Below are 27,459 nucleotides of genomic sequence, written 5' to 3' on the forward strand. Positions count from 1 at the left end.
TGCTTTATTCAGACAATCAAACATGTCAGATTTGATATATTTTCCGTCAGATTTGATATATTTTCCATTACTACTTACATGCTGAGGGAAAAAACACTGAGTCGTTGTTAAAACAATTAATTTTTAAAAAATTACAGAATTTGAAACTGTATGAAGCAAACTATTTATCATCATCTTGAAAATGAAACAGTTTACCGTCTGTGCCCGGCCATGTGAGAATCAATGTAGCTCCCAATGTTGACACAGCACACTGAGCATTGAAACAGAAATGCCTATTTGTGTACTTGGTCTACTGGAATCTCATTGCTTCACTAAAATCAAGAACTTCAAAATTTTTCTGGTAAACTATTGTCTCACATTCCTGGCCTGAATGGGAGTGTTCCGCCCATGAGTGTAGCGTGTTACCTGAGATAAATTGGGCACTATATTGAGTGAAACTGAATAACTATATGGCCTTGACGTAGGATAGTCACTGACACAATTGAAATCATCATTCAGTGTCTCCAGCATGAATTTAATGCATTTTGTGGTAATGTGAGAAAAATAATCCCATAAATCAAGGACCTTGGATCACATTTCTCACACTCATTGGGGATACTTTGTCGGCTCATGTGAGACAAAATATCCTCAACTTCAATGAGAATTCTGATCCTACATGTAGGTCCTTAGGGTGTGAGATATTATTATTCTCACATTCCTGGCCATTTGGAGTATGGGATCTACGGTTTGGGAAAAATCGATCCCAAATCGAGTATGGGATCGATTTATCAGAAATCAGAAATCTCCGAAATATTACACGAGCTCTGATTGGATGATAAACATGCCCTCATTCCTCACGCAAAAGATCCTCCAATAGCATGTCGAGTAACGCACTGACCAGAACTACAAAGTAGGGGGTCAGAGTACAGGGGCAGACGACAGTGTTGTCACGATTTTGGATAATGATGTACGTCGTTGGTGACAGACTCACAAAAAATGGCGCTGAATTTTACAAATAACTGTGAACATAGGCCACTTGAAACATATTGCCAAATTTTTGTTGTTGGACATCTTGTCCGTAGCAGAAGTTGAAGTATAGGCTCTGGAACTTGCAATGGATTTCGCATTATAATGACATAGAATACTAGATAGCCTAAAAGTAGGATAGTCACTGATACAGTTAAACATTGTATGTTTCCAGTGTGAATTTGATGCACTTTGTGGTCATGTGAGAATCTATTAATGCCTTCCTTTTAAAATGGCATTCTTTATAAGTATCTGCTGAAGCAGTCTCAAGCAACTTTCAGATTGACCACAGCTGGTTGGAAATTAGACCCTGCTGCCTTAACTTAGACCTTGTCAAGTATCGGTATGCTTCCACAAATTAGTACCTTGTGGACTGTACCATTATATTTTAGGATGTGAGGGGTTGAATAAGTGTGCTAATGGGATTCTATTTCAGAGGGAAGGACAAAGGGGCGGGTAATTTTCATGACAATAACACCGGTGAATAAGAGGGACTTTTTCTGTACCGACAAATGAAATTTAAGAGAGGCTATTGACAACTTTTCCAGTAGCCGACAAATGCCACAACTTTCCTGTACCTCCTGTCACATGGGAATGAGATATCTATAGCCGTTAGACGACGCATTTGCCAAAGTTCCTATATTTGACTTTATTCCCGACAAAGGCATTGTGAGAAGATAAACTTTGCAGGGAGTGAATATGTCTTTCACATCTTCAGAAATAAATATGGCAATTTTTACAATAGGTGGTTACTAGTCTCTTAGCGTTCAGCGATATTGGTATTCCTGCAGTAATTGAAAAGAAGCAAACTGTCCTATGACTTATTTTTCAATCCTCAAAAAGGAGATATACCATTAAAACAACAACAACTACTGCCACTAGCGTGCTATACTGCAAGTCCCATCCTTCCATTCGGCCATCCCTAAAGAATAACTTTTCAGTCCGCTAGGTAATTCCATGGTAGCATACTTGACAGCGTCCCTGAACTTCCCTGAAGCTTCACAATGTCACAATATACCAATTGCTTCCATATTTAGTCAAGATCCCTGGGCATGACTTTAGCTGATCTCAAGAAATCAGCTAGCTGATAAAAAACAGTGCTAAAGGCAAGTTATGATGGTAGAGACTGACTGTTCCTCCCAGAGCAAACCGGGGTAAAAAGTTTCTTCCAGATTTTTATGCTTTCAGCTATTATTTTGCAATATTCATGCAAGGGTATAAATATTTGAGGTATAAATATTTGAGGCAATAATAGAGAAGTGAACTGATTAAGCAGTTTCACAAAAACGAACAGAGAATCAATGGATTTTAATGTTTTAGGTCACATGAAGCAGTCTCTCTGTGATTCATCTTGTTCTTTGTTGTTGACAATGTATTACCTTAAATAGCAAAGGTCCTAATAAAATAAACAAGCAAAAGAAACTGAGAATTCTGATAATGGTTATGTAAGTTTTTAACGTTTAAAACCGTAAAAACCAGACCATTTTGTCAAAAACGTTCCCCATATGTGCTCCCCATAACCTTAACTTTAAAATGAACACATTGAATTATTAGGTTTAGGTTAAACTTCAATGGAAAAAAATGGAACCATGAAAAATGGAACCATGAGCTGATGAGCATGTTACATAAAATATGACATATCCCGTAGGAAACGTGCAGATCTTCATTTGGCTGCAGCAGATCGGTTTCAGAGCTGTGACAGCTCAAACCAGCTTTAATGCAGATCTGCACAGAGCGTTTGGAGCTGTCATTTGTCTGCTGCAGATTCGAGTGTCTCTGGAAGACGAAATGCAGACTTGTGCAGCTCTTGGCCGATCGGTCAACAGCCGTTATGCAGCTCAAAATCGTTCGAAGTAAAACTTTGTTGACACTACAATTGTCACAGCTCTATGGCAGCTCGAAACAGTTCACTGGCAGCAAAACATGAGCCAGTCAAGGTATATATAAGGGTATGCACCACCGTAGTTGAGTTTTCGTTTCTAGTAGAGTGAAGTTATAAGGACGGTCAGGTATTTAATGAGTTCAGTCCATTTCAAATTAAAATTTGCGTGCGTCCGTTTTGCGATCTCGGCTCAGAAAATTGATCGAGTACGCGTGTACGTGTACATGTAGTCTATCAGCGTAATCCTATGGGCACACATATAAAAACGCCGGGAAAGCCCTGTGCATCAATGAGAAGTTGCCTTATAATTATCAACGTGTCTTCCTCAGAATCATTGTTCATTCGATGTTAAGCTGTGCTCCGTTTTACCTTTGATATTTGTAGATCCGAGCACCGCTACTTTTGCTACTCCCCACAGGTCCGAACATCAAAACATACACCCTTGAGAAAAACGTGTACGTTGCATGTTGTTGTTGGTTAGGCTGCATCACGCATGATGACGTCATTTATCATGTGAAAAGTTGTCCGCGATTGGTCAGATTCGCTAAATGACCCAGGTCAAGCAGGTCAAAGTGTTAGCGGCAAGACATATCGACCGTTAATCTACACGTATTGAATTAGCTTCAGGGTTACTCTGTCATGTTTCTTTGCTAAACTTTGGATGAAATTTCGCCGAAAACGGTATCCAAACTTTGATAAAATGGTAGCAAATTGAACGAGTATACTTGACGACATATTCAACGTACCAATAGTCTCGCCGTCAGGAGAAATGAGGTCAAACCATGGATATATTGCCTGCAATTGCAAACGGCATTGCAAACCGCATACCGATCCCAATGATACTATAGGTAAGTTACTTTGACATATCTCCTTCATATGCGTTTTTTATTTGTACAGACTTTTCTGAAGATTACATTCGGTATATCGAGGATATCTAGTTGATTCAAAGTTCAAGCCAGGCATCAGTAAAACTGCCGATTTGCGATTGTACGATTCAAGAAGACAGGGTGCTGAAATAATATACACAGTCAATCCAACACAATTGTCATCAATAAAATTGCCGATTTTCGATCACCATGTAATCAGTGTTTCATCTAGGCTTTTGATCTGCTTCTTGAAAATGCTGTTGAAACAATATACTACGCGTAAATTTTCCGTACGCTGATTTTGCATATGAAAGCCTGCCAGTTGAGAGTTACGTGTACGTTCACAAAGTTCATTGCCCTAGCCCGATACGGTTTCTGTGTCACATTATCTCTGTACGATTGAGAAAAGGAGACAAACTGAAGTTTTTATGCATTGTATGGATGTCCATAACACTCTGAAAATAATTCTGATAGCAAAATCGACACGAACAATCGGACTTTATTGTCACAGAAACGTGTTCAGTGCAGACGGCATGCAATGAAAGTCACAAGCAAACTGTGGTGTCAATGGCCCACACAATGGCCCGAATGGGTCCTGTTTTTGAATTCAGTGAACAGACAAACTTATTTTTCGGGGCAAATAAACCCGTACAAGTTACAAGTTAAGTTCCCCAAAATTTTAAAATCCCCTCGAAAATTCCAGTGGAAGGGGACCAATCCCCCCACCCTGGTGTAGTATCCTAGATGAAACACTGTGTACCGGTAATATGGTTCAGTCTTTGCCAGCCTGCAGCCTTGCTTCACTTTCTTTTTCATCGACAGGCCTTAACTGGCTTATTGATATGTTCGCTAATGTAAATTCTCACTGGATTTTAAAAGCTACGTGAACCTTTTGTCTGCATTTAAGCACTGTAAATCATATATTTTCACATTTCAGTAACTTGTGTTTCTCATTCTTCTATCATTTCAGAGTTCATCTGTGACTGGTATTAAGGCTTCACGTTGAAGGAAAACTTCACAGTTTTACACTATAAAAGTATCAAAAACGCGAGCGATTAAATTTAGAGCGTAGCCCTACATGTAGCATTGTGTCGTTTCAGCATGGAAATCCCTTGGTTTGAGTGAGTAAACAGAATTTGTAAACATGTTTGCTGCGAAGTGATTTTACATAAAGTAACACTTTATTTCCCATGGTCCATCTGGGTGAATTGTATCTATTTAAATTACACCCTCGCGATTCTTCTTTCTCATTAAATGCCAAAACAAATGTGTATTGCTTGATATATAGTTTGATGTCCTTTCCATATAGAGGATCTCAATTTCATTACTACTACCGGTATTTGTTCAAAGCTTCCTATATTTATTCTATACATCAGAATAACTTTTGTTGGAATTGATAAGTACTGGAAATATTTGAATAAACTACAAGAACTTTGATCTATTTTACAATGCTGAGATTAACTCTTCACAATTTCTCAGAAGAAGTTTGATTCATTAAACAATGCTGAGGTAAACATCTCACAATATCTCCAACATCAGTTGTTCATGACAGTAAACTTGGACTAGTTTGTACTAGTTTTGATATAACATTATGCTAGCTTCATAAAGGTTTTAGACTTTTTTCCTTTGTTGTATTCAGTGTAATTTTTCCCGTAACCTTTAGTAATAAATGAGTGTTTCTTCATCCTACATCAGGTGTTATCTTTTTTTACTCACATGTGAGCTAGTTCACTGGTATGGTAACTTTGATGAGGTGTGTCACATTTATCTAACAGGGTGACGAGGATCTCCAGCTGCTTGTGTTGTATTGTTGTGAGCCATTGAAGTGAGCATGACATGAGGTAGAAATAAATATATTTTGTGTGTACAAATAAAATGTGACCCATTACATGTAGTATGATAATGGTGAATGAGCAATATCCATTTTGAGCTGTTATATGTCTGCAAGTGGTCTAATATGAGCGGCTGTATGTCTGTAGGTCAAAAGTCATGGGCTGAAAGTTGTCTGCAATGAGCTGTGGCATGTGTGCAGGTCAAAAGTCATGGGCTGAAAGTTGTCTGCTATGAGCTGCTGTATGTCTGCAGGTCAAAAGTCACGGGCTGCATTTGAGCTGTCATGTGTATGTCATTGATCTGCATACCATGCCCCATGAGCTGCAATTTGCAGCTCAAAGCTAATTATATATGCACAAAATCAGACCATTTGCAGATATCTGCAAGTGATCTGCTACAGCCGAGCTGCGAAGATCTGAAACAGCCATCTGGCAGGTCTGCAGGTTTGGTAAGGGATGTTTTAAAGTGTAGTATGCAAAGACGGAAACAAAAACATGGAAAAAATGGCTAAGGGCTACCAGCTTTAAAACACAGTAGCCCACTTGGACTACCAAGGAAAAAAAGAATTTTGAGCCCTAATATGAAATGCATTGCCAAATAAGATTTCATTGCAAAAGCTTGCATGGGGTCCAAACCTTTATGTAACAGTGTATGTTCAGCAATGCATGGTGAGAGTTGATTTTTTGGTACAGACTGTAAAATATTTCACTGAATGTTTAATCATGTCTTGCTGCAAGCAGAGTTTAGACTGTATACAGTTGACCAGTATTTCAGCATGTTTCAAGAAGTCAAACTGCACACAAAGTACTTTTCATATAAAAAAACATTCATGAAAAAAGCTAAAAAAGAGCGATGTTGTTCCTTTATTTTGGAACCAGGAATAAGAGCTTTTAAAGCTCATTCCAGATTTCGATAAGTTAATCTAATAATAATATAAAGATTTGTGTGATAACACAAATCTAGTTTGTAAGTCCACAGAGCTAGACCGCCTTGCAGAACACAGCTGTCCTGAAGGAACTTATGCAATGCTGATGTAGCCGTCTTGGTATGCATCATCTAGCTGCCCATCTTTCTTGCCACAGCACTTGACCTCAACAGCCCTGTTTCAGGCCCCTTGTCCAGGTTCATATATTCTAGGCCATTCAGACCATCCGCCACGCAAGCAACTTATGCAATGCTGATGTAGACGTCTTGGTATGCGTCTAGCTGCCCATCTTTCTTGCACATGGCACCAATGACCTCACCAGCCCTGTTTCAGGCCCTCGTCCAGGTTCATTTATTCTAGGCCATTCAGACCGTCTGCCACACAAGCAACTTACGCAGTGCTGATGTAGACGTCTTTGTATGCGTCATCTAGCTGCCCATCTTTCTTGCACATGGCACTTGACCTCACCAGCCCTCTTTCAGGCCCCTTGTCCAGGTTCATTTATTCTAGGCCTTCAGACCGTCTGCCATGCTATCCCTCCACTAACCCCATCTCCTCCTTGGCTCCATCAGTCTGCTTCCCCTCTGTGGGCTGTCCATTACATTCACCCCCACTCAAGAAGGGGGCCACCACCTGCCTGGTGGAACCGCTTTCACTTTCGGCTTTCAAAAGGTCTGCAAACCCAAGTTTGCAACCCAAACCTTGCCCCGGAAGCAGACTGGCGGAGACCCCTCGCCCAATATTTGAGTTGTCTTTGTTAACTTAGTTTTGATGTAGTACTTTATTTAGTTAACTTTCTTAGTTTTTGACATTGCGCTTATCTGTTGTCAGCTTATTACCGCTAGTTTAATTCCCTTTATTTGTGCAATTGCTTTGCTCCTTTCTTTTGCATTGAACTTTCTTTTGACTCCATATCATGTGTAGCGGGGTGTGCTTACAAACTGATATCAGTGTACTACTAAAACATCACCCTTCCTGTAAGTCATGAGCAACATGACAATATACCTTGCATTTCCCAAGTAATATTTACACAATTGGTTTCCATTCAAGAGATTTTGCTGTGTTTCTGTAAATGAACTGTATATCTTCATGTACTTCAGTTATGTGTTGTAATAAGTTGTTCCTAGGTTCAGCAACTGTAAAGAATGTAGGTATTATTTTGGTTTGTGATAAGTTGGTTAAACTAAGGTCATTTTAGGATATCATACATGTGTGCACTCTTGATAATGTTGTAGCGTATTTTGTCAGACCACATTCAAGTAATGCCATTTAGTTAAGATTATCTTTAGGTGAATAATCCTTGACTTAAAAGAATATTTTCTATTGCAGTTATGGTTACCCAGATCCTATTACCTAAAGAGAGTCAAAGAAGAATTGGCTGATAAAGGAGTGAAATAATGACTTCTGAAAGAAGAGGACAGAAGTCTGCATTTGAAATGATATTACCAGATGTTTATTATAGGGAAAAAGAGCTTCCTACTTGTTTCAGTGGTATTGCGATTTGTTGAGAGTCGCTCACATGATCTAAATAAAGTATAACATGGCTGAAAGATATAGCCTGCCACTGCTGGTATATTGCACATAATTTCTGCAAATAACAGATTGTAGTTTACTTGTTTCATATTTGCTTTATACTAAGCCCCAATATCAAGTATACACTCTGTTTGTTACTTCTTTTTAGGCAAAGTATTGGACAAAGCAGAGTTTGGTTAATTTAATAAATCAACAAGACATGATAGCAAGGGCATGATTACAATTTGTGACCTGCCCAAGGGATCATGGTTTTATTGTCTGTGTGTGATATGGTGAAGATGAGAATTTGCTCAAATGAATATTTCAGCATCAAAATATGGACATGAACATCTCAGACATGTTGGGTTTTTATTTTAATACTTTAAATGAATTTGTTCATTTATGTAGCGACATCTGCAATTTGCATTTTTGTGAATTGTATTCTCATTTCTGTTAGTTGTGTAAAAATCTCAGAAACCACTGGCTGAAATGCAGTGAGATTCTATTTTCCCGGCCCCTCGTTGGCGTGTATCAGTGTACATGACCAAATTGTAATAGAATGGGTGACCGCCAAAAGAAGAATTATTATCAAGTTAAGTAAAAAGTACTTTTCAATGACCATTTGCCTTGCATTTTTGAAATACTCAATATTACATATTTCATTAGATAATGATCATTTTGTGTAATGTTATTTTGAACACTTGATGATAATTTTTTAGGCATTTGATGTAATATGTGATGTGTTTGTGAAAATTTTGTACGAAAACTTTTATTTTCATCTCCCTTCAAATATACGGGGTAGGCCATACCTTAACCATACATTTAACAACACAGTTTTGAATAATTTCAATATTTTGTATGTCCAGCTATCTAAGGAAGGCATATTTCTTGAGGGAAAATTGGCTGCTGGAGTTTTGATGAAATTTAAACCAAGCAGGTATTCTCTTGTCATCAGTATATATTATCGTACTTAACAAAGTCATCGCATAATTTAGGTCAAAAGTGACGAACTTTGACTGAGAGAAGAAAAGGGAAGGGCTTTATGATACTGTGATATAAATTTACAATGTGTGTTCTGAACAACTTTGGTGAATTCCAGACAGACTGACACCAAGGTATAATTAGATGATTGATAGAAATGGCTGTCGAATTGTGCGATAAACATGTGAACCCAAAGTATAAGCAATCTGTGTACAATATGCTTTGACTATGTTCAAAATTGAATTCAGCTCTCTTCAAGATTTTCTTCCATTTCAATCCCCGTTTGTTATATCTGTACAGCATATGGAGAAATGTAGGCCTGTATGCCTTCTAAATGCCTATAACAAGTAAATGTACATTAGTGATATGTACATGTATACAATTCATGAAAACTATCAAAAGTGTGTAATACTTCTATAAAGTGCACAGTAGTGTGAAATGTTTTATCCCAAGATTCACTAATTTGACAGAACAGTACCATAGCTTTTACAGAGCAATTACTTGCATCAGAGTTTGCATTATATTATGTGGCAGGGCAAACCAGCTTGAAATACCATCAAGGTATTGAGTACATTGATATTGAGAATTTACACAGGACGTGAAACCTTTTGCTTCCAAAATCAAGAACAAAATCAGAGGTGACCATGTAAATTTTATATACTCCACAAGCTTCAAAATAAGTTTACATGAGCAGCATATCAGCAAAGTACGGTAAAAATTGAGGAATCCAAATATTTGTTCTGAAAGATACATTCTATCTTGATTAGTTTTATTTGTATAATGAGCATGAATATTTCTTCAACATTGCAAGTTTGTATTTCAAAGAGTGCCTATGGAAACATTGAATGCTTCAGTACACAGAGTTTAAAGCTGAATGTGGTACTTGCTAAAATGTTAAGAGGTGTTATATTATTGCATCAGGATTTGTTCTCATGACTTTTGATATTGATGTACAATGTCTCCAATAGAACATATCCAAACATGAAGCATGCAATGTGTCTCGGCTAAGCTATTTAAATTGCTTTTTGTTCTGACTATGTTGGTGGATGTGATTCAGTTAATTAGAGCCACCATGTATAAATAATGACTTGTGAGATATATACAACCACACGCTTTGACCAGATCTTGAGTGAAGCTTTATCAAGTAGTCATCATCTCAAACATAGTATATCCCTAAGTAATATTACTCACTAAACTGGTAAAGGGAATTGTTAGTGTGTGGCAATTTTTCACAATAGGAAATTGCAGGGGACTGTCAATTTAAAATTTGTGTAAACCCAGTATTGAAAGCAGGCATCAAAGATAAAAGTGTTCTTGAAGAACAACAACCTGTGAAAAATAAATCATACTCAATTGTACTAAATACCACTACACTGGTTGTCGTGCTTCTGATCTGATTTTGTCAGTGTTATGAGAGCATGTAACTTTGACCTAAGTTTGATCATGCTCATTATTGGTGTGTCACATTTGTTTAATTTGCAAAGTATATTTACATTCTGTATCCAAAATGTGCATTGCCAAATGTCAGATAATTTATAAAACAATGTTGATGAGCATGTATATGGCTAAAGTAGAGATGTCGTTGGCATACTTGGGCATGCATCATTTGCATAATACAAAGCGAGGAAAACTCAATCAAGGTTAATAGAGCTTACTAGTAATTTTTCAGACGTATGAGTATCTGAAGATATTGCTGATAATCTTGAAGGCTGCATTCAGCATTCATGTGGAAATCTGTATTTCCATAATTTAACCTTCATATGCATTATTTTGTGTATAAAAAATACATTTTGATTTGTTAAATCAATCTTCAGCACATAAAGATGACAAAAGAACAAACTTTTCATGTTAATACTTCTATTGTACTCTGTCCAAATGTGAAAGGATGTTATTATGGCATTTTATTGTGAAGGTAGAATTCACCTTATAAGTGAAAGACTCAAAACTTTGCTCAAACTTTCCTCATTGAAACTTTCAACCAATTTCTCTCACCAAATCAACAGTAAAAATCATGGGTCACCATGCAAAGTTTTCCACCAGAGAAACAAAATACCTAACATCTACCAATATTTGAAATTAAAATTAGCTTTATGGGGAAAAGTAAAAATTTTGTTCTTAAAAAAACTAACATGGTGAAAATTTTCTTTATTCCAAGAGCTTTCAACTGAGCTCCACCATGTGGTAGACCAGTAAAGAATTGTAAAATATTGAGAGTCCAAAGATCTGTGCCCAAGACGCATTCTACCTGAAAATTCGATTTGATGTCTCTATACTGTATGAAGTGCTACTTTATACTGTATGAAGTGCTACTTTTATAAATGTGCTGTTGCCTGCAAATGTATTTTTATTCCATAGTGTTGTACAAATCATAATGATTTACACCTATATTTTAACTTCTTATTTTGGAAATTCATGCGCAATAATTAATGAATCAAGCTATGAGCTATGATGTTTTGATAGCATGCTGTAAAAATGAGTGGTTATTTTAGTGTGTTTTCCATATATTCAGGCTTATCATTTTCATCATATGCAATTGCATTACTCTAGTTTTGAATCATTCAAATGTCACAGTAGAAACAGGTAGTATGGAACTTTGATGAAATCCACCTCTGTAGTGTTATGTTAATTGGTGCATTCAGTGTGTCAACTGTGTATGTACAATAAACTGTCATAAGGTATAGAAATGCCAGTGGTGTAGCTACATCTTCTACAATTGAAAAGGTAAAGGAACCATGTGATCACTTTAATAGAGACTCGATCATTAATCAGCAAAATGCTGCAAAATAGCATAAGTTGGTGCTGTAAGGACTCTACCAATGATATAAAAGCTCTTGTTTCTTGTATCAAGATACATGTAAATGGAAATGTCGCTTCATAGCTTTGACATCTCATAGAGGTTAGATTTGGAGTGGTTTTGCCTTCAAATTTTTTCAAGCTGTGTCAATGATTTGGTTAATAAATGACTTTAATATTCCACTGGTGTGTGTGTGACCTCATTTCATTTCATTGTGATGAAATTTCCACCTACCTGAAAATTAACAGACTCTACAATTGATTGTACTTACAAGATTCGTGTAAAGGACAAATGATGATAAATTCATCTGAACTTTATTATCAATTTAAGAAATGTTGGGCAAGAGAAAATAAATTTTACCTTTCAATATGAAAGAACAACATCGATGCTGTTTCAAAGTACAAATATTAATGTGTACTTTGAAATGGTGTTTGTGTCTCTTGTTTCGTCTGAGTGTCCTATCCCATGACCTTAATCTTGTAAGATGATAGTAAGAATGCCATGCAGTTTTATCTCAGATTTATGAAATATTGTCTCTGCTACCATGTATATTCAAAGTGATTGACATAAAACTCACATCGTTTAGTAAGTTGAGCATTCTATTACTCCCTCATGAACACAAATAGGTTACACAATAGGGCTGGGTCTATAAGCTCCCACAGAGTAAGATTAGCAATGCAATTTTGATTGAAAATGACAGTGCAAAGTTTATAGTATTTTTATTTGATAAAAATATTTGTTTTAGGATACTCTTCTTCATCATAGGAGGCATTGATGGCCAAGCTTGCTACAGGTACAGTAGGGACAACTGTGCAGCCAAGCGAAAAGCCCCATTATTTGGTAAGGCATAAGTTTACGCATGCTCCAGGTTCATGTTCAGGCTCATACAGCAGCTTGCTCATCCTGGAAACCAGCATGCATCACGCTAACCTGGTGATTCTTGACACACAAGCCGGACACGCAAGTCATGATGGTTGCACCCTAAACAAAAATATATTAATGGGTTTTTATTTTCAAATTTTAAAGATGTCTTAGTAAATTAGTAAATTTATCGATTTCAAATCTTGATCAAAGTAAAAATTATAAATGCTGTGGCTGTGACAATCAATGACACACCTACAAGCATTGTAGGATTGCAATGTTGGTGACTTTACTGTCAAGAATTTAGTTCTTACCATCATGCAGTGATGTAATTGGATATCAGTGATTCCCATAGTGGCCCACTGCATGAGCTAGTAAGATCAACAATTTGCAGGATATTATTACAAACAAGTGACGTAAGTAGCTGTCATACCCCTTCTTATAACTTTCACTGATAAATAAATTTGCTGCAAAGCATCCCCTAAAGAATCATATCATGGCAAACATTCAGCCAAACAAATTTGGAGATATCCCAAGGACTCAATAGACAAAAAGTAGCCCAAAATAATAATAATTGCTTTATTAAAGGGAAAGGTAAGTCATTACTGATGTTGATTTGTTGCATTTAATGTCAAGAGTATTCTGAGTAGAAATATCAAATGCAAAATCCTTCATACAAAAGTTTCCCGACCAAAATTGACAAAATGTGCATTATTTAAAATTGTCATAATGTCAGCAAAACTGAATGAGATCATCCCTTCAAGGCAGTATAAACCAAATATGATTGCTAACAGTTTGAGAGATTTTTGAAGGAAATGAACCAAATAAATTCTCAAAAACTCTGTTTGTGCAAATATTGTGTGAATTGTGATATCTTCATAATGTCATCCCTTAGAAGTTACGTATAGCATTACCAAGATGTAAGACCAATTAGAGGAAACTGTTTTGACACAATTGAGCGTGTAGTTCCCAACTTTTCGATGAAAATTGCATTATCATTAGACTTGGTTCAAGTCTGTGATTTGTGAATGTTTGAGTGGAGTGAACGCAATGATTTGTATTTTGCTTTCATGTGAAACGCGCGCGTGAGTGGACGCGATGAGTAGGGTGAACCATGGATGTAACATCCATGGGTGAACGCGATGAGTGGAGTGAACGCTATACAGCGGAGTTTCACTTGGAATCCGACAGAAACTAACTCACTACTGCGCAGACTCAAACGTGACGCATTCAATCGCTGGGAAAACCTGGCGTGAGCTGCCAAATTCCGGATAGGTTTGTACGAATAGGAGAGACACAAGAGAAACTATTATAAATGATTTTATTTTTTTTAAATTCACCGACTTGAACCAAGTCTACATTATCATTTGAATTTACTGAATGAGTCAAAGTGAGCAAAATATGGGCAAGAACTTAATCAAATTTACTTATGCAAATGTTATGCTAATTTAATTAAACCCAAGTAGCTGCATATCAATTTTGAAAGCTTTAAAACCAGCACTATCATAAAATCAGATGTTTTCTCAAAACCGAGAAGACACTGGTAGTTTCAAAAATCAGCATAATGTGCAATTTCCTCGTTGTTTGAACAAATCCAAGTTATGTCTTTCAGAGTAACTTCTCGTAAAATCTGAAAGTTTTCTGAGCTGCAGTTTTAAGAATGAAATGAGAAGTTCACACACATTCTACATTTTACAAGAACTACTTCTAAAAAGGGCAGTGTCTAAATTTTCCAAAAATATCATTTTAATTTACTTCATCCATTCATTATGTTGCCCCTACCTCATCCTTTGTTTACCATACAGAGCAATACATGCAACCTGAAACCGACTTGGAAGAAGTAGTAAATCTCAGTATTTCCCATGCAAGTAATTCTTGTATGGCACATTAAATATGCATAGACTATTTTTACTAAACGTAATGATTCATGTCATCACGGTTTAATTCATATTGGTCTGATTAAATAAATAACATGTTGAACTAATGCAGTGCTACTTGTCTGTTCGTGATAATCTACGTAACAAATATCTTAAACAGTGTATAAACAGTCTTATAAAATACAGAAGAATAAGCTCAGAACATATGGACTATTTAACACTGATTTTGAATTTGAAAATTATCTGTTAGATACCAAAACTTTAACTCTCTTTTAACTCTTTCAAATGACTGACAAAACTTAGAATTTCTGATCACATCTTATTATAAAAATAGAATTAGGTAGAAGGTCATCAATTCCAAAACCACCGGCAAATGAAAAGCTTTGGAATACACGGCTAGTTTTCAATCGGGTTCGAACCCACAACATATGGTATCAATCGCCTAGCGGAGAGGCAGCAGACAGAACCGCACGGCTAAATCTCCACTCTCAATAAAGAATGGTTCAATAGCCAGCTAAGTTGTTACATTTTTTTCTGACTGGAAGTATCGTAAATTCTCAGATGAAGATGAATTCCAACATACAGCACCCATCATGAAATTCTTCTTTCTTCCGTAAGTTCCTGTGACTCTAGTTTTGGTGATTTGAATGAAATAGAGAAGTTTATTCACATCTTTACTCTGTCTTTACTTTCTCCGTCTAACAGCAGCACATACAACACCCTCAGTGTGCCATTGAGCAATAAAAATTAACAGTACGATATTATTGTCATAACGGTTCCCCGGGCGGTCGAGACGATTTGACTCACTTCATCATCATTTAGTGATCCCTATCGCAACAGCAGTTATGTATATTGAGGAGCACAATAAATAGAATTCGGACGGAATTAGTTCGTTTCAAAAAGTGTACTGTTAGAAAATGTATCTCCACACTAATCACTATGATCATCTATTTGAGATGTGATGTCTGTTGTTCTATTCATAGTCTCTCAAATCGGCACATTACTGAACTAATAAGTCAAATTTTAACATTAAAAACTTGCGGTCTAATAGCGTTTGTAAACGTAATGATCCGACAATAATATGATCCGACAATATTACGATTACTTATTCAGACAAGGAGAAATTCTGCTTGCATTTGTGATTGACTTTCATAATGACTGACTATCACACCGTAGCTTTGATATCGTAATTGAGTAAATACACAACCAAGCGCATGCTTTCTAATTCGACTGACAAGTTTGATCCACGTCTGTTATAAAGGTGCGTAGAGGTGTTTAAGATGTGTCTGTCACTTTGTGTTCAATTTGATTTCAAGATATTTAAAGCTTTCGAACGCATGTATAAACATTCTTTTTGCTTAATGTTTAAGCACTTTCAAACTTTAGAAATATAAATTTTTCTCATGAGTTCGATTAATCCCGAATTCTGATTCAAGGAATATGCCCTTTTGGGTCTTAGACTTTCTCGAAGATCCACATTTGAGCCCGCTGCCTGGAAAGAAGCCAGCTCGGCCTCAGGACTTCAATTATGGCCGCTTACAACAAGTGAGACCATAGGAGATACGGTACAGCAATAATGATAAATTGGCATAATTTTGTACGTATAGTTATAGTTATTTTGAATGAAAAAAAGAAAGGCATTAAAAGGAAAGCACAGAACATTGTCACTGATCGAACTCATCTACTTCACTGCAAGGTTTACATGTTCCCATAACTTAAGGGATACGTTATACCGCCAAGACGCTTGAACGGTTCATTTTCGAGCGTTTATTCCACAACTGTCTACATATTAAACTTTTTAAATTTGTTGTAAATTTTCCCTCGACATTGTGATAAGATTATGGTTAATGCTTGATGAATCTAAGGGCAATGTTCTGTACACAGAGACGTACAATGAAGTACTTGACTTGATAAATTAGCCAAACTAATGTTGTAACATATTGTGTCCATTAAAAGAAGTATTCTTGAAGCATTTAGATCGATGATATCCATTTTACGGTGTTCATGATCGATCGAACTTGCATGACCCAAGAGTGCCTTTGTACCTGTATGTGATGGGTATGTTGAATAAGTGTTTTTGGTGCACAATGATGGAACAATCAGAGTCGACGTAATGTAAAAGCAGTTAATTAGTAATTTGAAATTTGCAGTCTTCTTGCTCGTAAATGCTATGCACTGATAATTAACTTCCAATTTAAAATCTACGCATTACTCTTTTAATCAATCACGAAGATAAGCAAATAAATATCCATCATCAATCCAGTTTATAGGATGGGAATCCCCTTTTACACGTCCGTCTCACATATCATATTATGGGCATATCCGCTTATTTTCAGCCTCCTAATTTCTCTTCTGATGCCATTTTCATGCTGTAGAGTCTTCTATGTAGAGTCGAGGAAAAAAGCGTGCAAACGGAAGCAAACTTTATCCAAACATACATGATTGCAACTTAATGTAGAGTTGAGGCCGTTGGCGTGATAGTGCCGAGCAAACTTGGAGTACTCGCAAAGCAGCAAAGGGTGATCACTCATTCAAGCTTTTTGCATTTGCTCAGGATGTAATTGCTGCACCAATTCGCTCACGAACGCACATTTCAAGTATACAGGATTCATGGTATCATGTCCTTTCATGACATGTTTTATTTTTTTATTAAATAATTTATTTATGGTTTCTGAGGGTACGCCCTGAAACTTGCATCCATAGATACATATTCGTGGCATGATTCATAAACGATTTTAGGGTGAGTAAATTTAAGTCAGCTAAATTTTTTCTGATGTCTTTGTTCACTTTACTCAAATATGAATCATCATTGGAAAATGTATTTGTGTAATTCTACCTACATTAACATTTTCCACTGCACAAGCTACCAACTCGACCTTTGTTGTCTTCTGTTTATTTTTCAGCGAATGCGAAAGGAATGGTAAAATCGACCGAAGAAGAATGTGAGAAGATAGTCGTGTCAGTTAGACCCTGATAAAACTGTAGTCGTATGACATGAGTAAACGGAAGATGAAATTCGATCAAAATGTATTCAATATAAAATAGTGATCATGTTAAAAGAAAGCTTTGAAAGGTAAACATGATGATTTGAAACTTATCGGATCCGAAGACGTAAATGTTAAGAAATGACAACAAAGGTATATCAGTTTGTATGCGAACCATGTCTGGAAACTCAACATGAAAAGTAATAAACTCTTAAACAAGAAACCCACATTTTTAACACTGGTTATAATAATCGTCCCTACACATATCCAAAACGAAACAAACACTATTGTGACACAAACAATTGGATAATAATGTGGGGATCCTATTTCACACACATCCGAAAAGAAAAAAAAAACACCAATGCAACTCAAACATTTGGATACTAAGGTGAGGAGCCCCTTTCATTATATTTCGATTTAAAGTAATTGTTAGCTTTCAAAACTACACCCTTCTCGAAACAAGTATTTAAAGAACAATGACAGGTGAGAAAAGAAAGCTTACAGCGCTAGCCTTAATAATTGAAGCTCGCCGATGAGTCTAAAATTAGTAAGCTCGTGATATGACTATAAGTAAGCAAAATTAAGGTTTAAGTTTTCAAGTATTTCACAGCCCGTAAAGAAGACAAATATCGTATTTAAGTTGCACATTCATGTAAATTGTTATTAACAAGGTACACATACTCATCATAATTGTATTTTACTTCTTTTTAGAATAACTATACGGAATGTCAGCAATGCTACTCTGACCTTCAAAGTTACCTACTTTGAAGAAATGTGCAATTATCGATATAATACTCGAAAAAAGTTAAATATAAATAAAGATACAACACAAAGTATCCAACGCTCATACGATGCATGATTTCGGAAAACAGCCGACTAATATCCAAATGTGGCAACTCTATTTTTAATACTGAAGTGACTTTGCCGACACTGCGGCAGCCCGAGAGCCCCAAGAGACGAACAGACAGCCACAGTATCTGATAGAAGGCGCTTTAATATGACTCCTCGTCACACGAAAGGGGTTTTTACTTATTCAATTTGATGATGCTGTTCATAGAATTTTTTTCCTGTTTTCTTGTTCCCATGTTTGGCTGCGAACAAATGTGCACTTGCACCTAGAATTTGAAACTTGCGAAGTACAATATGTTTAGTAAAAATGTATGAGCATAAGAACAAATACAAAGATGAAAGGCGTTCTACCACCTTATATCTTACATGTTAAGTAGTACTCAATGCACAGCTGGTGACAGGCAAAGCAGGTATTCCAGAGCTAGTGACTGCCTCTCTGCTGTGATTGAAATTGTTTGATCGTATTCGAAGGAGTATTTCCAAACGATTTCTTGATGATGTGAGCATCAAAAGCTAAAATAAGTTTTCTCATATTCAATTTTGTATGACTACAAATCCATATATATATATATATATATATATATATATATATATATATATATATATATATATATATATATATATATATATATATATATATATATAAAAGCTGTTTTCAATGAGTAAGATGGAGGGATTGTTTAGCTATCAATACAACCTATATGGGTATACTTAGCATTGTTGTTGTTATCTTATGCTTGAAAATTTAGTTTTAAGTGTAGAAATCCATTTTTAGCTCACGTGTCCGCACATGGGCTAATGTCGCAGCGATGTCTGTGTGTCTGTCTGTGTGCTCGATGTCTCAAAAACGTCTCATCAGATCAGAGTCAAATCTGATACACAGATTCACTTCGCAAATGGCAAGAATTGGTTAGTTTTCTGTGGGTTAGGCTTGCTCACTTTTTGCTCATTTGCATAATTAATGATTTTAGAAAAAAATGATAAACATTGAGAACGACTGCACACAATTGGATGAGATTTTCTACAAATGTTGATCACACCAAGATATATCAGCCTTGGAAAGATATTAAGGGGTATCATGAAAGATAATTGCTAATTTGCATATTTAATGATTTTTTCTAATCAGGGAGATATATATCTGAATTGACTCGATCAAAATTGACTAAACTTGTATGTATAATGAGGATACTATTTTTAACATTATTGAAAGTCATTAGGCATTTTTACTTCAGCAAATTCCTTATTTGCATATTTAATGAACTTTTCTAATTGGGGATATTTATCTGGATTGACAAGACCAAAGTTGTCAAAACTTGCCATGTGCATTAAAGATATAATAATACATCATTACTGAAAGTCATTTAACATTTTTACTTCAACCAATTTCTAATTTGCATATTTAGTGAACTTTCCTAATCAGGGATACATATACTTGGATTTACGTGATCGAAGTTGGCAAAACATGCTATGTACATTGATGATTATACCAGGTTATAACAATATTGAAACTAATATCTCATTTTCATGTCAGTTAATTTATAATTTGCATATCGAATGAGCTTTTACAGTTTGGCATATATAGCTTGAAGGACTTGACCAAAGGGAATTACACTTGCTATATAAGTGGTGATACAATGACAGCAGTAAAAAAATTATTTTATTTCAGCTAATAATGTATTTGAATACTTAATGACCTTTATAATTAATATTTGGTGAATATTGTTCATTATGTTTATCATAACTCTTTCGATCAAGTTGCAAACATGTGGCAAAGGTTCAAATTTACACATAACTGCAATATATAATGAAACACGTGAGCATTTTCATTTTCACTTCATATCTGGTAACCAATGGTCATTGCCTCTATATATCCTTAATTGATGAACAAAATAAGTAGGTCAAGAAACAATCTGATTAAAATCAGATGTAGGAAATTGTGGTGTGTATTTTGACAACACCTCAGAATACACGTCGCCGTTCCCTACATGTGATTTTAATCAGAATGGTCAAGAAGCTGTATTAGATACAAAGAAGCAAGATACTTAAAGGTTATGTTTTGAAAACTTGTCTGATACCCTGGTGTTTATACTTTCTAGTCTTGTTTCAGTATGTACATTTTTCCTTTCATTTTTTATCACAACAAAACGTTTTAAAAGTACACAGCTTTTTAGATTCCTTGAGTGTACCATGCATGTGAATGCAACATGGTTTTATTTTATAAAATTATGTAAATTAAATATTCTATAGTCTTTTTTATCTTTGATAAAAGTCTTAATACAGCTGACAAACTCAAGAAAACCTTTGTAGCCCCATTTACCTGTATGCCACCGTTTGATCTGTCCCATATGAGTACAACTCAAGAAAAATCACCAAAAGGCATGTTTCATTTTCAGGTAAATATTTATTGGTATTGTTACAATTACTTCAACATTTTACACAGAGTTTTATTTACATAGAATTCTATAGTTATACTTTATATTCTAGTTATATAAAAGGATGATAGAGAAACCTTGTTATTGTAAAAACATGTATCACGGGCAAGGCCTTATTTATTTATTTATTTATTTATTTTATTTTATTTTTTTGGTGTTTTAAATCCTGTGTAGAAGTTATAACTATGCACACTTCTTTCGTATGTGCAATAAAATAAACTTTTATCGAAAAGAAATAATTTACGTAGTTGTGATGTGAAATAAAAAAACCAATCTGAATATATTGAAATGGTTGATAGGGCAGGTTTACTTTTACACACTGTCTGTCTGATTTGTTATCTGACGAGTCATAACGTGACTTTGAAATACATCCACATTAAAGTAAGTCTGTCTGTCACTACATTTTAAAGATTCAGATTGCCTTACACATTCAGCACAAACAATTTTGGGTGAGTGGTGTGGCCACGTGTCTGATACTGAGACATGGGGCTTACCATGAATCAGGTTAGAGAAAACCATTTATGTTCAACTGTTAATTTTTTTAAAAATACAGTGACCCCTCCCCCTAAATGTTTCTAAAAATAGGTGACCCTCCCTTTTCGATTCCAAATTTAAGTGACCCCTCTGATTGCCGCCCCAGGCCGTAAAAACTGAACAGTCCCTTAGTTCATTAATCATAGAGATATCAATCAGCGCCTCTTGGCCTTTGTAACAGTGTGGGACATTGTCATCGTCGATCGGATTTTCACATGCAAGGGCCATAACTTCCTTTCTGAATAAATGGACTTTCAGATCCTCATAGACGGGTCAAACAATTTGAAATGCAAGCGAAAACTTGAGTTGGAAATCTAAACAATTGTTTGAGTGACGCTAAATAAAAATAAGTCCATAATTAAAGGGCTATAGATTATATTTACAAATATTTGAAATTCAAAAAATTTCTAATGGTTGAAAGTAATCGTTTTTAGAACAATGATATAAATATTCTGTAATAGGTGAGCAGTTTGCAGTATCGATAACGTTCCTCAGTTGACATTACTGGACATCAGCCATAGGGGCAGTTTACCTGTCCCCACGGTTGAGGATTGGGATAGGGATGTCTTGATCTATTATATGCACAGGGTTTTTGTTGCTGTGGACTTTGTAATTTCTTGCCAATAAAGATGTACACTACCAATCTTTTGGTGTCTTGGTCATATGTTATAGCCCTAGTTTTGCAAAGATTCATTTTCTCCTCACTTCACTGTGTGTCGTGTATTGTCTGTTGACAATCTTATGTGAAGTTTTATCACTGTGTTGCTTCTATATCACAGGAAACTCTGATTTAATAACAGTAAACAAATAAAATGAAAAAGAAAAAAAGAAAATAAAACAATAAAGTAAACCAAACCAACCAAACAAACAAACAAGCAAACAAACACGACTGACGGATCAATTATGAGACTAAAAACGGTCAAAAAATAGGCAGAATAAACAAAAACAAATAAGTAAACAAAAACAAATAAGTGAATAGGCGAATAAACAAACGACTGACGGATCAACTGTGAGACTTCCACGGAAAAGACTAGATTCACCTTGCTATTGGCATGTCCTCATCGTTTGTTACCTTGTTTTCTTGTTTGTTTTTTCTCACCTGTTGTTTTTCTTTTTTGACCGTTTTTTCTATGTTTTTCCAATTTTTCATTTACGTCTTGTTTACTATTATTAAGTCAGAGTTCCCTGTGCTATAATCTCCTGCGTTTGATTGCCTAATGCGCCAAAGCAAGCAAGAAAGTGTAAGCATAGACTCTCGAGAAAATCGGTTTTCTCGAGGGTCTATGGTGTAAGTTATTAATCTGAAGGACGCTGTCACCAGATTATCGCCGGATTAACTTTGACAAAGTCAACAACGAACACACCAGCAAGGGTATAACAGTTATGACAGACAAGTAAACTGCCCTATGCACAAGCCGACATTTCGGATTTTACGCGCATGCTCATGACTACTATCTTGTCCATCCATCCACAAGTTCAGCGCAGCCTCAATTACGCTATACGACACAGCGGCCATCGGTGCGGTGGTGAAAGACTCCAACCGAAGTGATAGTGAAGGTTAGTTTACTCTGAGAATCAGTTCAATAATCTTATTTATACATTAAACCATGTTTTATATAAAAATCCTACAGAGAAAACACAAAGTATTGATGGACGTGCATGGGAACAATAGAGGCCAAAGTGCGATTCAGGGCGATTTACGTCTTACCCCACAAAACGTCGAAATATCGGAAATATTGGAAATGTGTCTGAAATGCAATATAGGAGTAATTGACTGCTGTTTCAATATTAAATTGTGCAAGGGCCAAATCGAACTACTGTGAAGTTCGTGCCTTGCCCCATGTAATTTTTGGCAGCTGTATCCGGGTTGACTAAACTCTCTGTTGTCCTAGCTGCGACACCAACATCCAGGTAATTACTAACAGACCATTAGTGCAATGTTCATTTTAGTCCGAAGTCCAGAGCAGCGACACGTAGATTGTATTCAAATTCCAACTTCGCTGTATGTTTGGTAGGCCCTGGGAAGTCGTCATAATTTACAGCATGGAGAGGGAGAGGGGTGGTGCTGCCATAGTGGAGGAATTTCATTGATACTCCAAAATTTAAAGTCACAACAAAATACAGCTGTATAATTTAAGCTCACACTATAACCGGTTTCCAACCATATAGTATTTTAATTTGGAGGGTATCATATATCATATGATATTGGTAGGGTTTTCACTCGGATATCTGACAGGAGAGAATTTGAAAGTAGGAGAGAGGCTGAGGGGGAGTGTGTCAGACTGGTGTCCCCTGTCTTTCGCTGAAAATATTGAGAAATTAATGTGTACAATGGTGCAGTTTGGTTCAGTCTGAGAGGTGTTTCAATTTGGTTTTTACTAAGTATAAAAACTTAGGAAAATGACATAGGACAATCCTGGCCAAAGGCCAGAGCATGAGGGCTTGTATAGAAAATTTTGAGAAATTGATGTGTGCAATTGTGCATCTGAGAGGTGTTTGAATTTATTTTGCACAAGGTAAAAGTGTTTGAAAATGACATTTTAACACTGATATTTTAATAACACTTTTTGCATGATCAGTGTTTCAAACAATGAAACACTGACAACTCATTTTGTAGCTGTTATTAAAACCATTCTCAGTGTGCATGATATTGCAGATCTATGAATATGCAGGAATGGCAAATCTACAATTTTATTGTGTCTTGTGCAAAATTTCACATTTATGTACATGATATTAGTTGACCAAAGAGCCAGGGACAATATTTTTCTTAATGCGCTATTTATTTGTTTGCCAGTTTGAGATTTTACATCCATAGAAATGACCTTACTAGCCATACAATTTCTTCAGCTGCCGGTTTCTAATGAAATTCCTGCTATAATACGGTATGACCAAATATCAAAATGGTTATTGAGCTTAAGTCAATTAAAATATATGTTTCTGTCATAATAAACGGTGAATTCACAACAGTTCAGTTTTGTCCCAGATCCTGTGCACTTCTAATGGTATCTGCTGAGAGCAGTCCTCTATGACGTCTTTATATTTAGCATTTATAAGAGTGAACCATGCTTTATCAGGTAATCATTTCTATGCATAGAATACATGTAATGCATTTTATTAGTCCCCTGGACTTATGGTTTGGATTCCCTTTCGTTCGTCCGTCTGTCCGCGCAGATATCTCGGATACATCTGAGCCAATTTCTTTCAAATTTGGCACAAAGATAATACACTAAAGCATACATATGCATGTCCATTGTTTTGGGTGTGGCATGCATAATAAGGGCTAATTTGCATAATTAGTGATTTTTGAAAAGAGCTCTGTTTCTTAAGAGACTGCACCAAGTTTGATGAAACTTTGTACACATGTTGGTCACACACAGCTCTAATAGCACATAAAGACATTTGTCAGTATTGTGTCAATTAATTGCTAATTTGCATAAATTATAGAATTTCATAATTCTGCTAATATTTCAATAAATACTGACTCAAATTTAATGAAATTTCTTACAGATGTATACATACAGAGCGTAACTTTTGGCAGGCATTTGGCAGGATCATGTCAATTAATAGCTAATTTGCATATTTGATGATGTCAAGAAATACCCACTCAAAGTTGATGAAACATGGAACAGATGTTGATATACCAGAACTCTAACAGTATGCAAAGACACTTAGCTGGATCATGTCATTTAATAGCTAATTTGCATATTCAATGAATTTTCATAATTCCAATTATATGTAAAGAAATACTGATTCAAATTTGATGAAACTTGGTACAGATATTCAAATACCAAAGTTGTAACTGTGTGCAAAATCATTTTGCAGGATCATATCATGAAATTGCTAATTTGCATATTTTATTAATTTCTGTAATTAAGGAAATATGTCTAGAAATACCACAGCAAATTTGATGAAACTTGGTACAGATGTTGATCTAAAGTGTTGTATTGGCAAACAAATACAATTAGCATTATCTTGTGAATTAATTGATAATTTGCATTTTAAATGAACTTTCCTAGTTGGTGTGCTATGCCCAGAAATATTGCATCAAATGTGATGAAACTTGCTACAGATGTTGATCCCCAATTGTTGTACAGTTGCATGCAAAGACATTAGTCATACCATGTCAAATAATTGCATATTTGCATATTTAATGAGTTTTCATTATTAGGCTGATACATCAAGAAATACTCTATCAAATTGTTGAAACTTGGTATAGATGTTGAGCTCATATTGCGTTAACTGTGTAGGACATTTATTGGTATCAGTATCATGTTTATTAATTTCTAATTTGCATTGTAATGACTTTTCCTTGTTAGTGTAATACGTCCAGAATCCTGCATCAAATTTTATGAAACATGGTACAGATATTGATCTTCCAGTAGTGTAAAACTGAAAAGTGACATCCTGTTGATAAATTATTTATTGACTTATTTAATGACCTTTTGTGATTAGGGTGGCAGCCCAGATTGGCTGAATAGGGAAACAATGTTTGTAATTAGAGATCTATATTCTGAATGACTGCACTAAATCTGATGACACTTGCTGCAGATGTTGATCATACAAAGATTTACCAGTCAAGAAAGGCGTTTTAATTTTAGCAGTATCAATAGCTAATTATAGGAAGTCTCTTCTGTACTGAACATGAGGACATTTTTGGTTCACATCTGGTGTTCTGACCTTCTTATGTAAAGAGCCAATACTCAGACATGCTGGACCACTTTCTTGCACATAAGTTGAATTTTGACATTTAAAAACCCAGAGCATGACATACCTTTTCTGTCCAACTTTGTAAAAGGACATAACCCTATGGCACTACTTGTCTATAATCCAATCAAATATGGGCATCAGTCACAGACAGGGCTTTGGTACCCGCATTCCTTGTTTCATGCACATCATATCGACTTCAATTTTTAGTCACTTCAAGTGACAAATTCCCAATTACAAGGGGGACTATGTCATTGTCAATGACTTGTTCATATAGAGTATTAAAACTCAAAACTTTCCTGCAATGTTGTGTTTATCAAGAGACTGCCAAAAGTTGTGTAAAAGACAACAGAGGAAAAAACAAAAGACAAAGATTATGTAAATTAAATGCAGAGATTAAATTTACATTTTGTTGAAAGATACAAGGATTCTTTATTGCTCAGGTATCTGTTGGTTATGACGAATTATGTTCTTGCAATAAAAGATGCGTTTGCTATCAAGGCACGCACTGTTTTGTATACTTTGTAGGATATGCTTTCTTTACACTTTCTCCCAAATATAATCTGTACCCTATGGAATGGAGAGTGGATGTTTCTCATGCTTGATTAGGCATGTATACCTCTTTTTATCAGGAAACACTGAAAAATTATTCATTTAGTACTGATACTCAATATACTTGGTATACATAGTATAAAATAGCACAATGTTTTTATAAAATTGTACCATTTTATAATCTGTTTACCATTCTTTTCTACTATTAGTGTATCATTTCATAACTGCACTAAATGCTTCAGTACATTTCCAAAAATTGAGTGCCCCCTTCTTCCTCTCCTGATTTTGAGCCGCCTGTAGGTATACATATAGCTTTCAATTATGAGTGAACCCTGCTCAGATTCCTCTGACCTTAAGGCCATAAATATGATGCTCTCTGAGGCTGAAGGCCTAACCTCAGTAGTAGTAGTGTAAAGAATAGCCTTCGGCCTTACACTTCAATCGTGAACCTTTGAATGGCCATCCATAGACTGTAGAGAACCCAACTCTAGGGTCTATAGACTATCCAAGCAATGCTGCAAATTCCTGTGATTTGTAGTAGTCATTGTCTGGTACCAATCGTCAATACCCCTTTTCTTGCCGAGCGCCCTTGTCCGTTATCCTGCCAAGTCAGTAGAAAACGGCCCCATAATATGTGCCTGCAAAAGATTGGCTCTCCTGCACGTTATCCTGCCAGGCATTTTTGCAGAAATCGCCCATTTTCATGGTAGTTTTAGCCGTACTTATACATGTTAGACTTCAATAATTTCTACATGCCAGTAGACAGGGGAAGGAGCTCAAGGGTTACTGCAGAAAAAAATTGAGGTCACCGGCTTTGTTTTCCCCAGGGGGTGCGTCATTTTATTGTCGTTTCATGCTTACGTAAGTA

The 27,459-nt window shown here is 35.8% G+C and overlaps 1 long non-coding RNA gene across 1 annotated transcript in view; it reads left to right on the forward strand.

Moving 5' to 3' along the window:
* The first annotated feature begins 3,334 nt into the window (after positions 1-3,334).
* Positions 3,335-27,459, forward strand: part of LOC139120153 (uncharacterized) — a 79,981-nt gene continuing 55,856 nt past the window's right edge. The window contains exons 1-2 of the long non-coding RNA XR_011549051.1: positions 3,335-3,735; positions 4,724-5,594. This is a non-coding gene — a long non-coding RNA (uncharacterized lncRNA). The remainder of the gene's footprint in view (positions 3,736-4,723; positions 5,595-27,459) is intronic.

This window comes from Ptychodera flava, chromosome 20 (genome assembly GCF_041260155.1).
Source record: "Ptychodera flava strain L36383 chromosome 20, AS_Pfla_20210202, whole genome shotgun sequence".
Taxonomy (NCBI): Eukaryota; Metazoa; Hemichordata; class Enteropneusta; family Ptychoderidae; genus Ptychodera; species Ptychodera flava.